The sequence below is a fragment of the Muntiacus reevesi genome, chromosome 3 (genome assembly GCF_963930625.1).
Source record: "Muntiacus reevesi chromosome 3, mMunRee1.1, whole genome shotgun sequence".
In the NCBI taxonomy this organism is placed as follows: Eukaryota; Metazoa; Chordata; class Mammalia; order Artiodactyla; family Cervidae; genus Muntiacus; species Muntiacus reevesi.
In genome coordinates this window covers 121,985,325-122,005,149 of record NC_089251.1, presented here as the reverse complement: position 1 = coordinate 122,005,149, position 19,825 = coordinate 121,985,325, and the positions used below count along the sequence as shown (strand labels likewise).

The following is a 19,825-nucleotide window of genomic DNA, read 5'->3' as shown; positions in this document are numbered from 1 at the left end:
TGTGTGTGTGTGTGTGTGTGTGTGTGTGTGCTCAGTCATGTCCAACAATCTGTGACCCCGTGGACTGTAGCCTACCAGGCTCCTCTGTCCAGGTCTATGGCATTTCCCAGGCAAGATTATTAGAATGGGTTGCCATTTCCCCCTCCAGGGGATCTTCCCGACCTAGAAATTGAACCCGCATCTCCTGTGTCTCCTGCATTGGCAGGCGGGTTCTTTCCTACTGAACCACTTTGTGAAAGTGTAAGTTGCTCAGTCCTGGAGAAGGAAATGGCAACGCACTCCAGTACTCTTGCCTGGAAAATCCCATGGATGGAGGAGCCTGATAGACTACAGTCCATGGGGTTGCAAAGAGTCAGACATGACTGAGCGACTTCACTTCTTTTCCACTGTACCACTTTGTGAAAGTGTAAGTCGCTCAGTCGTGTCCGACTCTTTGCGACCCCATGGACTATACAGTCCATGGAATTCTCCAGTCCAGAATACTGGAGTGGGTAGCCTTTCCCTTCTCCAGGGGATCTTTCCAACCCAGGGGTCGAACTTGCATCTCCTGTGTCTCCTGCATTGTCAGGCGGGTTCTTTACCACTGCGCCACCTTTGGGGCTGGATAGTGCCTTGTTTCAGTGGGATGGGGCCATCTGTGCACTGTGGGATGTTGAGTAGCATCTGACTTCTTACCCACTGCGTGCTCGTGCCCCCTTCCTCCCAGTTGTGATGGCCAAAAATATTTCCAGACACTGCCATTGTTCCCTAGGTGGGCTACACTGGTTGAGAGCCACTGCACCAGAGTGTAAGTTTAGATGAAAAAAGAATCAGGTAAACTTGTGTATAGGATGCTTACCTAGAAGCAGTTGTAGCAAAATCAATAAAGCACATCACTTAAACACAATTTGGTAATACGAAATTCAGATGGAATGATGCTCCTCGAGTTTCAGTACCTCCTTCAGTATCAAGTTCCCTCTGGTTCTCTTGGATTGTAAGTACAGTAGTGTTTAGTATTAATAGTAGAGTAGTTGTATCTAAAATCCTTTGCTTCTCGTGTTAGATACACTGGGCTCTTAGCTTTCATGCATTTTAATATTTAGAGTTCTCACCACTGTAAGATGACCTTAAAGTTATGGATACTCGGCTGCAGGTGTTCTTTGTTTTTAAGTTCGTGAATTCCTCCCTTCTTGTCTTGCCTCCATCCGGTGCTTAGATGTTCAGTCCTTTGTTTCAGTTACTCTATTACAAATACTTCAGTGCCTTTGCTGCTCAGTCCTTCGGGACATCTGGGACCCAGCATCTGGCAACTGAGCCCGATTGGAGAATGTGACCCAACAGAGCAGACGGAGCCTAAATGACATCGACATTTCCCATGTCCTCGACTTCCCAGAGAAAATGGAATCCACCTGTAGGTAACACCTTTGGCATCTCATCATGAAAACTACAAACCTACCTGCATCCACTCGCATACTTGTTCCTCCTGACAGCTGGGCAGGGAGGGCTCTTTCCTCTTTTCAAAAGCTCGTCGTTCACCTGTCTTCTCTGCTCGGGAAAATCTGTTGTTACTGATTAACTCTCTCTCCATTCTGTCTTCAGGTTTTGAGTCTTTACCAGATCCTTCCTATCAACATGTAAACCTACTCAAGTCTCTTTCCTCCCTCATCCCAAAGAGAAGGAGACAGGTCAACAACTTGACTGACTTTTATTCACCACCTTTCCTTTCCATTTACAGTCTCCAAAGTCTTCACTTTCACTCTGGATCTTCCCTCCATTTCTTCAGTCGTGTTGCTGCCTGCTACCCCCCTCCCCGCCCCGCCCCTTACTCTCATGAAAGTTCCCCAGTGATCTCAATGTTGCTGAGGCTTGGAGACACTTTTCTTCCTTAGATGTACTTAATGTTACGTACTCGCTCCTTGAAACCCTGCCTTTTTCCTCCAGTTCTCCTGATGCCCACCCTCCCAGGTTTCCCACTGCTACTCTGCTCTAAACCTTTTTCTTGGTCTACTTTGCAGGCTCCCCCCATACCCCCACCACCACCCCCTGCCACCTTGGAATATCAGTTTTCCTAATGACTTTATTCTAGGTCTTCTTTTCTTCTCTTAAGCTTTAGTTACTATTTGTACTTCAAATTTATCTCCTCCACCCAGATCTCTTTCTGAAATCATAGATAAATGAGCTCAAGGACATCTCACATGCATCACATACAAACCTGAATTTATGGTAGCTTTTCTACCTCCCCAACTTGCTCCCTGTCAGGTGTTACCTCCTGGATATCGGTCAGTAACCAGGTGATCTTGATCTAACTCAAAATATGTCTCAAATCCACGTCCACTCGCCTGGGCCACTGTTATGACTGGACTGTAGGAGGTCAGGACAAAGAAGTGTAAGAGCCAGATTCCATAGGGCCTTTCAGGCCATTGAAGGACTTCAGTTTTTCTCTTGAATGAGATGGGAGCTATTGGAGGGTTTTCAGCACAGGAGTATCATAATAATTTAATTTGATTTTGTAAAGGATCACTTGGGCTATTGTGTTGAAAATAGTCTGTGGGGTGGCATAGTGGGTTGAATGGTGACCCCCACCAAGAGATATATTCACCCAGAGCCTTAGAATATGACTGTATTTGGAGTAAGCCTCTTTGCAGATGTAATAAAGTAACAAGGTGATATCATCCTGATTGGGTGGGACCTAAACCTAATGGACATGAGTTTGAGTAAACTGGGAGTTGGAGATAGACAGGGAGGCCTGGCGTGCAGCCGTCCATGGGGTCGCAAAGAGTCGGACACGACTGAGGGACTGAACTGAACTGAACTGAAACCCAATGACAGCTGTGCTGATGAGTTAGACAAGGGGAAGACAGACACAGAGGAGGAGGCACAAGTGGAGACAGAGGCAGAGGGGAGCAGCAGGAAGACCAGTCAGGGTCCCGCTGCAGTGATTCAGGCAAGGGAGGACCACTGCCCCCATTCTGATGGCAGCCGTGGAGGAGTGCAGGGTGGTCAGCTTCTGGACACATTTTGAAGGCAGAGTGGAAGAATCTTTGACAGAATGGCGGTGATTATGAGAGAAAGAGAAGTGAAGGGAGTAACATTTTTGGCTGAGGGCACTGAAAAGTTGGAGTTCCCATTAACCTGAACACATAGAGCAGGTTTGCAGGGGAAAAAACTAGAGCTCAGTCTTGAACCTGGAGAGAGTGACAAACTTTGAGAGCTCCACGTGGGGATGGAGTGAGATTAAATGACAGGTATGGTCTGGAAGTATCAGCATGATGTAAATAATATTTAAATTCATGAACGTAGATGGAATCACCAGGGAACATAAATGGAATCCTCTTCTTATCAATGGAGAAGAGGATCAAGGACTGAGCTCTGGGGGTTTCCAAGAGGTTGAAGAGAAAAGGAGGCCAGCAAAGGAAAGTGAGAAGGAACCAGTGAAGCAGGGTGAAAAAACAGAGGAAAAGAGAGCAGGTGGTCTAGAACTGAGGTCCCCAGCCTCTGGGATCTAATGCCTGATTATCTGAGGGGGAACTGCTGGGAATAATAATAGAAATGAAGTGCACAGTAAGTGTAATACTTGTGTGTGTGTTGTGTGCGTGCCGAGTCACTCAGTCATGTCCAACTCTTCTCGACCTCATGGATTGTAGCCCGCCAGGCTCCTCTGTCCATGGGATTCTCCAGGCAAGAACACTGGAGTGGGTTGCCAGTTCTTCCTCCGGGGAATCTTACCAACCCAAGGATCAAACCCAGGTCTACCTGCATTATAGGCAGATTTTTTTTTTTTTTACCAACGGAGTCATCCAAATCATCCCTCCAAACCACCTGCCTCCCGGGTCTGTGAAAAAATTGCCTTCCATAAAACTGGTCCCTGGTGCCAAAAACGTTGGGGACCACTGCCCTCGAGGACAAGTTTTTCTAGGAGGAAAGAGTATTCGTCTGGGCTAGGTGCCCTGGTGGTCCTGGGCGGACAAGGACTGAGAAGTGACCTGTGGGTTTAGCAATGCCGAGGTTAGCAATAGCCCTGACAGGAGCTGTTTCAGGATGTGAACCGTTCCTGGTGTGATACAGACCCTGCTATTGTACCTTGTTCCACCAGAGTTGAAAGCCCCGAGCTTCTAAAAGCTTCAAGTTTCTTAATCATCCCCCACCCCTAATAAAGGGTGAAGAGAAGGACCCTGATGACTCACATAGGCTCCATTACTACTGCTGGGTTCCCCAGCCTTAAGTAGTATTAAATATATGAATTCCTGATGCTACTCATCCTAAGCAGCAGAGAATCACCCATGTGAGAAGCGGCCTAACCACAAAGCAACATTTGCCTTTGGTGTGGACCATCTCGCCTTGTGCTTTTTCAGCGTAAGGCCAATAGTGGAAATTCCTAATTTCCCTGCTGTAGTACATGACCGTGTCTGGAGGGGTTCTCCTCAGGGCCCTGCTCAGTGGCTCTAGAGCAGCACCGTCTTACAGAAGTTTCTGCAGTGATGGACGTGGTCTTTTATCTTCTGTGTCCAAAATCGTAGCTGCTAGCCACATGTGCTGAGTGCTTGGAATGTAGTTAGAACAACTAAGGCGCTGTATTTTTAAGTTTACTTAATTTTAATTCATTTACATATGAAAATAGCCATGTGTCTTGGGTGAGACCCAAAAGTCTGTAGTTCAACAGGCTCTGCAGGTGATTCTCTTGCACACTGCACAGAATGGTTTCCTAGAGCTGGGCTCCACCCCTAGAATTCCTAACTTAATGGGTTTGGGGATGAGGTGTGAGAATTTGGGGCTTCCCAAGCTCAGTGATAAAGAATCCACCTGCCAATGCAGGAGACACAGGTTTAATCCTTGGGTCAGGAAGATCTCCTGGAGGAGGAATTGGCAACCCACTACAGTTTTCTTGCCTGAAAAATTCCTTGGGCAGAGGAGCCTGGTGAGCTACACTCCGTGGGGTTGCACAGAGTCAGACATGACTGAGGCTGGCACACAGTAGGCATTTGACTTCTTAAGAGGTTCCCAGGTGATGCTCGGAAGCTGAACTGGAGGTGACTTTGAGAACCTGATGTACAAAATGGGCCTTCTCTTTGGCCCAGATCCCCAAGAGTCAATTCCGTAAGTGCCATATAACAAATACTTTGTCAGGATATCCCGAGTATATCCTATGAACTTTATGAAAATCTTTTTAGCTATTTTTTTCTCATGATCCAGTAATGAGCAGTGCCTGACTCATTGAGGAGCTCACAGTTCTGGGAACTGAACCAACAAGTCTGCAGTCTTTAGGACAGGCCTTCAGGAAGGGTAGGCTGATGCTCCGGTGCTTCGGTGGAATTTCTTCTTTGTCTAGGAAACCTCAGTTTTGCTCTTAGTGGTTTTCAGCTAATTCAGTCAGGTCCACCCAGACTTACTAGGATGGTCTCCCTTGAAGTCAACTGATTAGAGACATAATGATATAAAGGATCATAGCTTGAAAGATGTGGTATTTGTTTTGCTCCTTGAAGAATGGGAGAGTCTAGTCAGTGAGGACTAAGGGAATAGATATTTTAGGAAAAATGAGCAATCAAAGGTGCCAGGACAGGAAAGTACAATTGGTATTTGCAGACTGGCCAGTTGTTGCTGTATGATCTTTCATTGAATCTCCCTTTCTTCATCTAAAAAAAATGGGTTAAATACTTGTCATAACTGTCCCCCAAAATGGAACGAGGTGGTGTTTGAGGGTGCATTTTAGAAACAATAAACACTATTTGATCTCTAGTAAAGAAAGCAGAACACCTAAGAATTGATGCCTTCAAACTGTGGTACTGGAGAAGATTCCTGAAAGTTCCTTGAACAGCCAGGAGATCAAACCAGTCAGTCTTAAGGGAGATCAAACCAGTCAGTCTTAAGGGAGATCAACCCTGAATATTCACTGAAAAGACTGATGCTGAAGCTGAAGCTCCAGTATTTTGGTCATCTGTTGCGAACAGACAACTCTTTGGAAGAGTCCCTGATGCGGGGAAAGATCTAGGGCAGAAGGACAAGAGGCCATTAGAGGATGAGATGGCTGGACGGCATCACTGATGCAGGGAACTTGAACGTGGACAAACTCCAGGAGATGGTGAGGGACAGGGAGGCCTGGTGTGCTGCAGTCCATGGGGTCGCAAAGAGTCAGACACGACTGGGAGACTGAAGATCAACAGCAGCAAAGCACTATGAATACCAAGATACTTTATAGCAATGTTAGTGGTGGTAGTATTTGTGTATAAGTTTGTGTGGCGAAGAAAAACAAAAAAGTTTGGGCAGTAAAAAAGAGCCTGATTCTTGTGGGTTTTGTCTAAAATAATGCTTGTTTTGGGAGAAAAAGTATAGGGTTGGACAAAAAGTTCGTTCATGGTTTTGCATTACAGCATATGGAAAAACCCAAATGAACTTTTTGGCCAACCGAATAGTTTCAAATGGGTTAATAGGAAATAAAAATGTCCCTACATATGCAGTCACACCTGACTGCAAAAATATCCCTACATATGCAGTCACACCTGATTGCCACAGAGGTGTGGTAGGCATTTGATCAGAGCCTAAGATAGCTCAACATTCTTTCCACAAGTAGACCTTAGGCATCTATTTTGGATGCTTGAGATATTAGAGGTGAGGTAGAGTCATTTATTATAAAATCATTGAATAGTTTGCCTAAATAGGGAGAGAGAGTTAAATGATTTTCAAGAAAGTTGTTCCCAGGCAACTGCCCTTGTAGCCAGTTTACCTGGCCATCAAAGAGAGCACTGGGTGGGAGTGTGGGGATGCCAAAGTGACTACCATTTGCAAACCTCTTTTCTCTGTCCCCCACCCCCCACACCCCAAGCTCTGCTCTACAAACCAAGCTAATTTTGCCAAGCCAATTTCCCCTTGATTTTTAGAGCCCTATGCATTTTGGATGAAATTTAATCCACATGTTCCTCCTGAGTCTCTTATGCCCAAGCCATGAAAATGTTATTTGTAAAATGTGATTCCATGTTTGAAGTCACTGTAAAGTATTTTTAGTAGATTTTCGTTCTTCATCATGCAAAATTTTTCTCGGTTTGTTTTCTTGTTTTATTTAAACACATTGTATATGATCCTAACACACATCCTGTGGTGAGACGCAGAAGGAATCTTGAAGCCAGAAAGAGGGTCTATTCTAACACAGGTGAAGGAGCCAGGTTCTACTTGCACAAGTTTGTAACTATTATCCCTCTTCACTTATGTTCTGTCCTGACCTCCTTTTCACCTGGTCATATCCTACCCCAGCCTTCTCCTACCTGCTCCCTAAAAGGGTGTCCATGAAAACGAATAGGGAAAAGAGAAAGTGAGAAATAATAGAATCAAACTGCCTCCTAGGACACATTTCTGTGTTATGCCATGTGACCCTTCCTTTCCAAAGCTGAGATCATTTTCTCCTTTTACATGCATGCTAACATTGCCCCCCCTGGGAAGATTAGGCTATTTCATGAAATGTCTACAAAAACGAGAAGTAAAATCAAATTTAGGAGCAGTCTGCAGTTTCTCATTCCTTGGGCAAAATAGATGGTGGTATCTGTTTAGGGCTGAGCTAATTGAAAAATGGTTTTATTTTTACCAAAGCAAGCAATTTTTTGTTTGTTTATTTTTAAACCATGGTTTGTGTGTATGTGTGTAAGTGTGTGTATTTGTGCGCACACGTTGCGAAGTTGTGTCCGACTCTTTTTGACCCCATGGACTGTATCCTGCCAGACTCCTCTATCCATGGATTTCCTAGGCAAGAATTACCGGGATGGGTTGCCATTTCCTTTTCCAGCGGATCTTCCCCACCCGGGGATTGAACCTGGGTCTCCTGCATTGCAGGAGGATTCTTTACCTGCAGAGCCTTTAAACCGTTGTCTCTTTGGAATCTCATAATATAGACCCGGTTTTATCTTTACTCGAAGCATCCTGGTTTATGTATGTCTGTCTCTCAGAGACATCTGTGGGCTGCAGAAGGGCACCAAAGCAGCCTTGTTTTTAGGGTCTGGTGGAGATTTGTCTCTGTTCTGAGCACTGATTCCCACATAGGCAGCAGGTATAGCACCCAACATGGTAAGAGACATTTCCCACCAGGAGGAGCTAAGATGAGAGGGGTTAAATTTTGACTTCTCATGACTCTGAGCTTATGAAATACTTTCCTACCATTTAATGAAACATTGGTCCTCAAAACTGCCCCTAAGGCTATGGTTATCTGGTTGGTTATTTTTTCAAGAAGAAAATGAGGCCCAAAGGGGTAACTTTCTTAGGCATGTCATAAGGTGGTGGGGGTTATTCACATGTGACTCTGTCTCTGCTGCACTGTACACTCCAGGGGGCAGAGACGTCCTGTCCGTCCTGTGGGGGCATTTGAGGACTTCTGTGGGCTTTAATTTTGGAAGCCCCACCCCCACTCCATATCATCTCAAATGTGTTCAAACATGTGACATCCCAGCCGTAGTATATTAATACATTTTTAAGTAAATGGCTGTAAATATATATATATCCTATTTATGAGTTGAGATATTAAATGATCAATATGGTACATTTCATAGGCATTTAATCAAATATTTATTGCTGTTCAGTTTTATAGGTTGTTTTTTTTTTCCACTTAGGGAGTCAATTAATTATTTTGAGATCTCAGACATTTTCATAGGCTTAGTCCCTGAGTACTGGTCCCACAGAGGATAAAGCCATCCCCCTGCTCTTATACTTTTCTGCTCTGGAAAGGGGCTTAATAAATATTTGTTGGACGAATGACCACTTAGTGACAGAGTGAAGGAATGAACAAATGGCTAAGTAGTAAATGGTAAAGTCTGATATTAAAGCCCACGTAAGCCCTGGATGGCCTATTTCTTTTACACAGCCATCCTGGTGGACACCCCCAAACTCCATTCAAAACATGGTCCTTGTCTTTCTCTCATTGTTCTTTTTCAAGCCGATTTTCTACCCTATTACAGCTAAGGCACACGGAAGAACAGACTACAGGTTATTTGCATTTCGGTAGTTCTTCTGAGGGCTTCCCCGGTGGCTCAGTGGTAAAGAATCTGCCTGCCAATGGAGGAGACTCAGGTTTGATCCCTGAGTTGAGAAGATCCCCTGGAGGAAGAAAGGGGATTTCAGTATTCTTGCCTGGAAAATCTCATGGACAGAGGAGGTTGGCAAGCTATGGTCCACGGATTCGAAAGAGTTGGACACAACTTAGTGATTACTACTTAGCGACTACACATACACTCAGAGTTCTTAAGAAGGAGTAACCACCTCAGGGTGATAATCAGTTCTCTGTTTAATTGCCCTGGTTTATTTGCTTTGCCTTACAAGTGTGGGATAAATGGTGGCTGTTATTATTATTCAAATACTCATTTTTTGACAAAACCGAAGAAGTGTTTTTGCCTGTCTTTTTTGTTTTGTTTAGAATTCTAAGTGTTAGCTCTCAAGTGTTTCTCATGTGATATCTGTGTTTTCAGATGTGACTTTTTTTAAATCTAAAAGTGAATCTTTGTGGTTTCTCTTCAGAGCCCTTAGATTTGGATTTGATAGCTATTGAACATGATAGAAAGCTAGAGTTCCCTTCTTAGGCAAGGATACGCAAAGGAAACGATGAGAGGGGAGAGAGATGAAGATTGTGTAAAGGACAGAGCCATGCTTTCTTCCTCAGTCCTGAGTTCACCTCTACATGCTAGATTGCTTCAGTCGTGTCTGACTCTTTGTGACCCCATGGACTCTAGCCCACCAGGCTCCTCTGTCCGTGGGATTCTCCAGGCAAGAATACTGGAGTGGGTTGCTATGCCCTCCTCCAGGGGATCTTCCTGACCCAGGGATCAAACCCACATCTCTTAAGTCTCCTGCATTGGCAAGTGGGTTCTTGATCACTAGCGCCACCTGTGAAGCCCTGGTTTATCCCTAGAGAAGTGGATCCTCACTTGTCTTACATAAATGGATACCAGGATAGATTGCTGTTCTCAGATCATCCCAAGGTCTTTAGAGGCTGTGACGGATCTCGCTGGATGGATCCAGGGCAGACCAGGGCTAAACCAAAGACCTGCAGTGCCCCTTGATTGGCTGAGTTTGTGGGCAAATGATGCCCACAAAGAGGTGCAATGATGGAACTTACTGTCCATCCATGGGAAGTCTTTGGCATTGAGTCCTTCAATAAATACTCACTGGCCACCTGCATGGGGACCACCAGCAGGACCAACCAGACTTCTCCCTGGAGTCCAGACCCTTGATCAAGCTCTCGCTTGAGGTATCACTTGAAATGACCTTGGTTTTTATATCTCATTTTTTGGTTGGATTTGGTTGTATGTGCACAAGTGTCCTTGTGTTTTCAAAAGGCTGAAACCTTCTGTTTATAACGTTGGAGAGGGAAAGAAAGCCTGTAACATAGAAAATGGAAATGTAAAACTTCAGTTCCTCCACTGCTTTATTTTTTCCGATTTCTTTCAAAATCTCTTGATGGACTTGGACTTCAAAATAGAGGAATGCACTTTTCTGGTAAGCGGCCTGAGCTGACCCCTAAAAACGGTGCGCTATTCACTCGACCCAGGAAACCCCACAAAATCATGCAAATCAAGAGGTTCAAATCTTCGTGTTCACTTTAAGGACACTCGTGAAACTGCCCAGGCCATAAAGGGTATGCATATCCGAAAAGCCACCAAGCATCTGAAGGATGTCACTTTAAAGAAGCAATGTGTGCCATTCCGTCGTTACAACGGTGGAGTTGGTAGGTGTGCACAGGCCAAGCAGTGGGGCTGGACGCAGGGTCGGTGGCCCAAAAAGAGTGCCGGATTTTTACTACACATGCTCAAAAATGCAGAGAGTAATGCTGAACTTAAGGGCTTAGATGTGGATTCTCTGGTCATTGAGCACATCCAAGTGAACAAAGCCCCCAGGATGCGACGCAGGACTTACAGAGCTCATGGTCAGATCAACCCCTACATGAGCTCTCCCTGCACATTGAGATGATCCTTATTGAAAAAGAACAGATTGTTCCTAAACCGGAAGAGGAGGTTGCACAGAAGAAAAAGATATCCCAGAAGAAACCGAAGAAACAAAAACTTATGGCCCGGGAATAAATGCCGCAGAAAATAAATGCAAATAAAAGTTAAATAAATAAATAAATAAAGGAATGCAGAGACCTTCTTGAGTTTGTGTTGTCCTCTGGCACTATCCTTCCTCACGGATTCCTGCCTGAATTTCCAACCTGGGCACTCTTGTGCATGTTCAGTATTTGCTTTTTCCAGTGTGTGTATGTTGTATATATACATATGTGTCCTACACATGGCCATGTATACACACAGACATATATATATGTATATATATGTATGCATATGTGAGTATATGATTGTCCTTAAATGATTTGATTGTCCTTAAATGATCTTTTTCTAAACTCATCTAGACCATTTAATTTGTGGCAGGAATCCCAAAGTATATTCTCCCCAGAGGAAGAACAAGATTTGCCTGGCATCAATTTAAGAAAATAATTACTTAAGAAAATTGTGCAAGATGTTTTCTTACACTGGAGATTCTGGTGACATGCAGTGGGGGCCTGCGTGCGGGGACCTCAGGCCTAATTTTGTCTAAAGAAGTTGGGAAGATAGTATTTTCTTTTTTTTTTTAATTGAAGTGTAGTTGATTTACAATGTTATATTAATTACTGCTATACGGCATAGTGATTCAGTTATATATATGTGTGTGTGTATTTAATGTTCTTTCCCACTATGGTTTATCATAGCATATTGAATGTAAGTTCTCTGTGCTAGACCTTGTTGTTTATATATGAAAGCTTATATCTGCTAACCCCAAACTCCTTTCCATCTCTCCACTAGGCTCTTCCCCCTTGGCAACCACCAGTCTATTCTCTGTTGTCCATGAATCTGTTTCACTGATAGGCTTATTTTGTCATATTTTAGATTCCACACATAAGTGATATCATATGGTATTTGTCAGGAAGGTAGTATTTTCATATTCCACTCAGCTTCCTCATGCTTTGTCATTTACCCAAAACTATCCCCTTTTGAAGATTGGTATTTTCTTTATTTAGAGCAAAGCTCCATTGCCTTGGAAGTATTTTCAAAAACAGTTTCTAGATGTGACCTCTCACTCTTCCTGCCCTGTCCCCTTCAACCAGGAACTTTTCCGTTATTTTACCTTTGAGTTGTTTTCTTTTTAGAAAGCAAGGTAAATTCAACTGAGAATAGGCAAGTGGAAAAGTCGTAGAGATAGTCATTCTTGGAAAGGCCAGGCCTCATATTGTCACTGCTGTTATTGTCTTTTAAGGAGTGATAGCCAGGGGAGAAGAACCTTGACCTGATTCTTTCGCTGACAAAATCACAGCTGATCTTATCTCCCTGGTAGCATGTCTGTGAGCCTTCACATACAGCTCTAGGGCCAAGAACTATGAGTATGCTGTCCTAAAGTTGTAATCCTGACTGTTTACCCTCCTAGCTGCCCACTTCTGTGCATCCCCTTTTGTTCATATGAGCTAGTCAGTAGCAGAATGCCCACCTACCCACGGTGAACTTGAGACTTTGAAGGAAGGAGACCCACATGCCTCATAGCCTTTCCTCGATCTTGACAGATGGCCGCCGTGTTTCTCATCCAGGACATCTTTTACGCAGCACTGGGTGTACAATTTAAGTAAACAGAATTCCGACTCTTCTCTGAGTTCTAAGCATACTTAACCATCAAATGTAAGTCTGAAATTTGGTTTGAAATTAACTGGGCCATTTGCCTGCTGTTGAACCAGGTGGGAGGAGAAAGTCAGTTGAGAGACACAGAATTCTTTCATGGAAGGTTAACAGCCTACCAACTGCACATTGGATTATCTGTGGCCCAACTTCAAAGAGAAGCCACAGTTGAAACACAGTCGTGTTCTACCCTGCCTGAGCACGATGGACTGTGTCCTGTGGCCCGCTGAGCTGTACGGGTGAGGGCCCCTTGTGCTTGTAAGCTTGCTCTCTGGGGCACCTCTGACGCCTCCAGGACACTCATTTCCCTGAGAAGAAGTGGAAGGAAACCTGTCTGCCTTGTACATCAGGTTGCCAGCCCGTTACAGGGAGAAGGGGCCTTAGGAGGGCGCCCCCTGGTGCCTGGGCGCTGCTTCTAAGCCTGCAGCAGGTCCTGTGACCGGCCTGCCGAGGGCATCTGGAGGGACCCCAGTACTGTTCTTGTGATTTTTTTTTTCTTTTAATTTTATTTCTGACTCTGCTGGGTCTTCATCGCTGCGCCGGCTTTTCTCTAGTTGTGGCGAATACGGTCTACTCCCTAGTTGCAGTGCACAGGCTTCTTAGGGCAGTGACCTCTCTTGTATTGTGTTGAATATCTTGTACTGTATTGACGCACAGGCTTCAGTAGTTGCGGCTCCTGGGCTCTGGAGCCCAGGCTCAGTAGTTGTGGTTGGGCACATGCTAGGTTGCTCCTCAGCACGTGGGATCTTCCTGGATCAGGGATAGAATCCATGTGTCCTACATTGGCAGGTGGACTCTTTACCACTGGGCCACCAGGGGAAGCCCCCGTCCTTGTGATTTTTTTTTTTTTTTTTGCTCTTGATGGTATTGCCTATGTAAAACTTGCGCTTCATTTATTCTGCCCCCTGTCGTTTAAAGAGACATCATCTTTTTTTAAGAGGCCCCGCGCCAACAGTGGCAAAAGGCCATGTGTTTGGTACGAGACACAGGTTCCTGGCTGTGACAAGGATTTGTGCCTGACAAATCAGACTAGGAAACCAAGTCACTGCCCTCCTGAGGTTCGTCTCTCCATGGAACAGGGACCTTTGTGGTCATTTCATCCCATGCCTTTGTTTTCAAAATGAGGACCTTGAGGCCCAGCGAGGTGAAGGGCCAGGGCTAGGCCTTGCCCCTCTGGTTTCCCAGTTTGGACTTCTGTCAGCCCTGCAGCTCCTCCTCTGTTTTGTTTTGCATTCACTGCGGCCTTGCCTTCGTGACCGCCTCCTCTTTCTCTCTGTAAACATTAATATGAAATATATTTGCTTTGCTTTTCAGCCTTGCCCGCCACCACCCCGACCCCCACCCGCCGTGTGTCCAAAATAGCCGCCGGAATCATGAGAATGTTAGGTCTTCAGATGTTTATAATCTGAAAGAATCCCTTCTGTTTTTTTTATAATAAAACTACTTGGATGTCGGTATTTTATGTTGGAAAGGCAAGCCAAGTTCACAATGCAGCAATTACAATGCAATGCATTATGTATAATTTGTAGCACGCCCCAGGAGCAACGGTAAACCGTGAAATGCCATCCCAGCCCCACAGCATAATTAGCAGGATCAAACGCTGCCCAGAGAGGAGCACAATGGTTGTCGTCCGAGGTCCACCAGAGTAAGGGAAAGTTCCGATAAAAGCAGTACACCCCAAATTATATAAAAAGCAACCCCTATATCAGGCTGCAAATGTCAAGAACCTTCACTGCTAATTGAGGAAACCTTTTGAGGTTTAACAGCTCATAAATTCGCACTGGGAATGCCCCATTGTTCTGGGGTTATAAGTCTTGTCTTTGAAATTTAGCAGTTGTACTTTTATATTGCATTCCTCCAAGAGTCCCGTTGTAAACATGAAGGGTTTGCATTTTAACATAAATTTGAAAAATGTGGTTTGAAAAGAGCTCACCACATCAAAGGGAGGCTGTTTGGGCATGTTTCATAAATTCTTTTTTCTATAGTATTTAAAGCTACAAATGACTCATGGAAGTATGTTCCATTTAGATCAGTCATACTAGTGTAGCTTTTAACGCCCTTGTTTTTCCTTCCCTAAGAGCGCCTGTGTCAGAAAACAAGTCTACAAGCCTTTGACCAAATCAGTTGTCCTTAATCTAGAATCTTCAGATCCATAGAGACAGCTCTGGAAATGTTGTTCCACTTGATCTAAATAGCAATAAATTTTGTGCGTTTTCATGGTTTTTTTTTTAAACTCAAAAATCTCCCCCTTATGAACTCTCAATGTTTTCTTTTATCCACATGACAATTACAGTATGTAGTCCATGGGGTGACAAAGAGTCGGAGATGACTGAGCAACAGGCTTCCCTGTTGGCTCAGATAGTAAAGAATCTTCCTGCAATGCAGGAGACCTGGATTCGATCCCTGGGTTGGGAGGATGCCTTGGAGAAGGGAATGGCAACCCATTCCAGTATTCTTTCCTGAAATATCCCATGGACAGAGGAGCCTGGCGGGCTACAGTCCATGGGGTCACAAAGAATCCGACATGACTGAACAACTAACACACACCCCTGTGTCCTCATAGTCCCCCAGTTTTAAAAACCCACAATGTTGGGTTTTTGTTTTTGTTTTTTTTTTTATGCTGAGCTACCTGCTAATGTGAAGAGAGATGTGGGTGGTGGTTTCTGAAGCAGCGTGGTTGAGGGGAGTGTGGGGACCACTGCTCTTTGGTCTGGCCTCTGGGGATCTCAACCTCAGGAAGTCTCACATGCCACGCTTGAGCCTCAGTCTGGATGTAAAATGAGGACACTGGTTAAATGCCTCCGCATCTTCCTCCCTCCAGTTCCTGCTGGTTCCTTTATTTATTCATCCCTGGGGCCAGGAGAATTTGAACACAAAGCCTCCTGCTCACCCCACAAAGCTCACCACCTTAGGAGGATGTGCTAGACTGAGATCACCAGAATCCTGTAATTTGCTAGAAACTAACTAACCTTGGCATTGTGTGCTTTGGAGGAAGGAGACGTGATCCTGGGAGAGTTCAGAGCAAAGTGGGGCATGCCACTTGCCTGAGAGCTGGGGGAGGTGGGGAACAATCCCTGGGAGTCGGTGCTGAGGGAGGGCAGGCTTACTGGACTGGCTACAGAGCTTGATCTTTGTTCTTGGGTGAAAGGAAACTCTTAGAGGACTTTAGGCCGAGGATAAAGTTGATGAGATGCATGTTTTTGGAAAGCGTTCCAGCTCCCCTCTGGAGGATGGCTGGCTGAAGACCAGAGCGCGGGGCAGGACGCGTCTCAGGGCTCAGGCACCAGCCAGCCTTCCGAAGCAGGTGGCCCAGGCAGGGCTGGTGACAGGGCAGGTGCTGCGGAAGGGACGAGTCAGAGGGACGTTCAGGTGACGATGACAGGATCTGGTGATGGGCTGAAGGGGGCAGGTTAGGTGGGGGCAACTTCCAGGACAGCTGGGGTCTGAACATGTGTGACTGACTGAGTGGATGGCAGGAACGTTCCTGGGGTGGGGCAGCTTGCAGAAGGCCATCAGTGTAACAGCAGGAGACCCTGACCCTCCAATGCTTTGGGCCAGGCGCTGGCGTCCTTTACTCCCTTCCATCCAGAGCACATTTCTAGGTAGGTTTCTGCATCACACAGACAAGAAAATTCAGGGTTGATGAGGAAAGTGACTTCTCCGAGGGCCCAGTGGAAGGGGAAGAACCAGTATTCAAAGGCAGCTCTGTCTGGCACCAGAGCCCGTTCCCTTCCACCAGAGCCAGGTGGCCAGAGGGCCCTCTTATAAACTCCGATGTCCACTTCAAACTCGAAAGGGGGTTGAATTCTTCAGGATGAGATGGCTGAAAGAGAAAACAATGAAGCCTGGTGGCAGGCCCAGAGCCCCGAGAGACGCAGAGTCTGGTTCTTCCCCATCTTAGCTGTGCGAAGCAGGAGACCCAGTCACCCTCTCTGGGCTTCAGTTCCCCGGCTCTTAAATGCAGACAGAATCCCGCCATCCCAGGTCCTCCTCAACCCCACTCTAAAAATCCATGATTTTAAGATGGGCTGGCTGCATCTCACGTGGAATCTCCTTTCCACCCGTGACACAGTCTTTAAAGCGTCTTTCTTAACTGTAGGTAGGCCTTTCAGTACTCGCCTTTTCTCTGGTCACGGCACACACTTAGATATTCCCAAAGATGCTCAAGAGAGCAACATTTTCCTCCCCACTTACCTAAAATCATGTTATCCGAAGTAAGCTTCACTCTAGATTCCTAACTTGGCATTTAAAGTTCAAAAAATTTCGTACTGAGATCTCCCTGTCTGTTCATAAGTTTGATTTTATTAGAAATTATTTGACAGACGCGTAAGAATAAGGTAAGGAAATGGCACTCCAGCAGTCTTGCCTGGAGAATCCCATGGACAGAAGAGCCTAGGGAGCCACAGTCCATCAGGTTGAACAGAGTCGGACACAACTGAAGCAATTTGGCACAGCAAGAATTAGCTATTTTTATTACCGAGTCTCCATAGCACAGGCCATTTTAGAATCGTTTCTGAAGAAATCTAGGTTAGTTAGAGGCAGACTATTTCAAAGGGGTGCCCACAGTCTGAGAAAGCCCTTGGCTCCTCCTCAGACTGGGAGGGCTTGTTCATTGGAGACATTTCAGTCGCAAGGCACGTCTGTTAACACACATACCCGTGCCCACACACAAGCACGCACACACACATACACGCTCTTTCTTTAATGGATCAGAACTTGGTATGGGTGGGGCGAGTTAGTCAGACCTAACAGAACACAGAATACAGCAATGCAGCTCAGGTTAAATACCGTCGAATACAAAAAACAAGCATGTTTTTAAGATGGCGGTCCTGCATCTGGGGTAGTTTATCGCGTCATGAAAGTTCCCCACCGTCCCAGTTCAGGGCCAGCTCTGACCCAGAGGAAGCATTTCTCAGCTCCTGGTGCAGAGAGCAAGGCTCCTGTCTGTTGGTGTTTGTGCAAAAGACTCTCCCAGCTCGTCCACTCTGAAGAGATTCACGTGCGTCCCCCTCACCGCCCCGGTTATCTAGGCCTTTGCCAAGGAGCCCACTCTGGTTTTCTAACCCACCAGCCATTCAGAAATCACAGGGCTCGGACTGTTGACACGGATGTTGTTCCTCTTCCAGTTACTCTTCCTCTTGGCCCCTGCTCTTTTTTAACCCAGCAAGTGCATCTGCCAAGGCCCTTGCATTGTGGTTTCCTCATGGACTTGGGCTGGTGAGTCTCTCGATGCCCACCCCAGCCCAGCCTGCCAACCAGGCCCCTTTGAGACCAACTGTGATGCACCCTCATTGCAGGCTTTCCCCCGAACAGCTTATCTTCCTCTCTTTCCACCTGCAAGAGAAGCCGGTCAGCAGCTTCCAGCTCTTGTGAGAGCTTTGAACTACAGTGTTCTCCTTGACTGCTCATCATCTTGGGGACCGTTTCCTAGGTCAGGGATCGTTTCTGTAATTGTGCCTTGATAACTGATGTCTCTTGACGTGTAGTTATGCACTTAACATGTAGTTAAGTCAAGTTTATTTGAAAAGTGGAAATAATTTGAGTTTTTACAGTCTTTGCGACAGCATTCATCAGGGATATACATATCACATCTCATATCTCAGCCTGCATCCAGGTACTGAAGGCCTCTAATGTAGTGGAACCCCAGAGCCCAGATGGCCTCCATGCAATGGTTAGGGGGAACAAATAGATGAACCATGTTCCAAAGCCTCCGCTCGCCTTTTCTCACCCATTTATGCCTCAGGGTTTGGAAGCTGGTTGTTGGCAGAGGCGAGAAACCAAGATTCCCGGGCCTTGAAATTCCCTAGCTGCTACCATTTACCTCTATCTCTCAGGGTCCTCTAGCCCCATGGGCCTGATCTGGCCCCCCGGACCCCGGCCTCCTCTCTGCTGTCATGTTAGTTGTTGTTTTGGTTCATTCAGCAAACATTTATGATGCACCCACACTGTCCCAGGCACCTAGGATTTAGAGGTGAGTGGCTTTGCTCCTAGGACAGGCTGAGCGGCCAGTGTCAACCACTCTCACATTATAATTAATAGACTCACCAGGGCAACACTGTGATCATATTTGGTATATTCTTCAGGAGAACTGGGTTGCCTTGGTGTCTTACATTTAAAATCCATCTCCTCCAGGACTGAGCCCAGCACATCCCGGAAAACCACCGGAGCGGATTCTTTACCAACTGGGTTATCAGGGAAGCCCCAGGGAGGACATGACAGAAGACAGTGTTTTCAACAGCAAATGGCATCGTGCCAGTGCTGATGGTCACAACCACACAGAACCCCGGAATATAGCACAGCATCCCTCTGGCCCACGTTTCTCAAAGTGGGGCCCAGTAGCATCAGACCCACTCGGGGTGCTTGTGAAAAGGGCAGATTGCTGGATCACGTTAAAACCTAGAACCTGCCTCTTGCCATGTTCGCCCACGTGCAAGTTTGGAAGTGACTGTTGCAGACCCAGTGTCTCGTCTCTAGAGCTTTGATGCGCCACACGCTCTGCAGGACGGTGACATGGAAGCAGTGGGTGGATGTAGGACCTGTTACATGTTTCATCTTAATTGCTGCCAGTCAGTCTGGCCACCAAGCCTGGGGCCAGCAGTCCCAACCCCCTTCCCTCCCAGACCCCACACCCTCGCTTCTCCTGACACGCAGTGACCCGGCAGTGGTGGTTCAGTGTGATCTGGACGTGACCCCTGAGTGCTTGCTGTCAGCGAGAAGTTCCTGATTAAAGTCTCTTTGTCCCTTTCCAAAATTCTCCTGTTGACCTTCCATCTTTTTACTTTCTTTTGTTCTTTGATTTCTTGGGATGATCTTTACTTACATTTTTTTATTTGTTGTTGTTCACTCACTCAATCACGTCCAACTCTTTGCAACCTCATGAACTGCAGCACGTCAGGCTTCCCTGTCCTTCATCATCTCCTGGAGTTTGCTCACACTCATGTCCATTGAGTCGGTGATGCCATCCAACCATCTCATCCTCTCTTGCCTCCTCCTCCTGCCTTCAATCTTTCCCAGCATCAGGGTCTTTTGTAATGAGTCAGCTTTTCACATCAGGCGGCCAAAGTATTAGAGCTTCAGCTTCAGTTCTTCCAATGAAAATTCAGGACTGATTTTCTTTAGGATTGACTGGTTGGATCTCCTTGCAATCCAAGGAACTCTCAAGAGTCTTCTCCAATACCACAATTCAA

General features: G+C 45.9%; 1 protein-coding gene across 2 annotated transcripts in view; it reads left to right on the top strand.

Annotated features, from left to right (window-relative positions):
• The window catches only part of RHBDD1 (rhomboid domain containing 1), a 141,867-nt gene that overhangs the window by 105,873 nt on the left and 16,169 nt on the right, over positions 1-19,825 (top strand). The window lies entirely within an intron of this gene.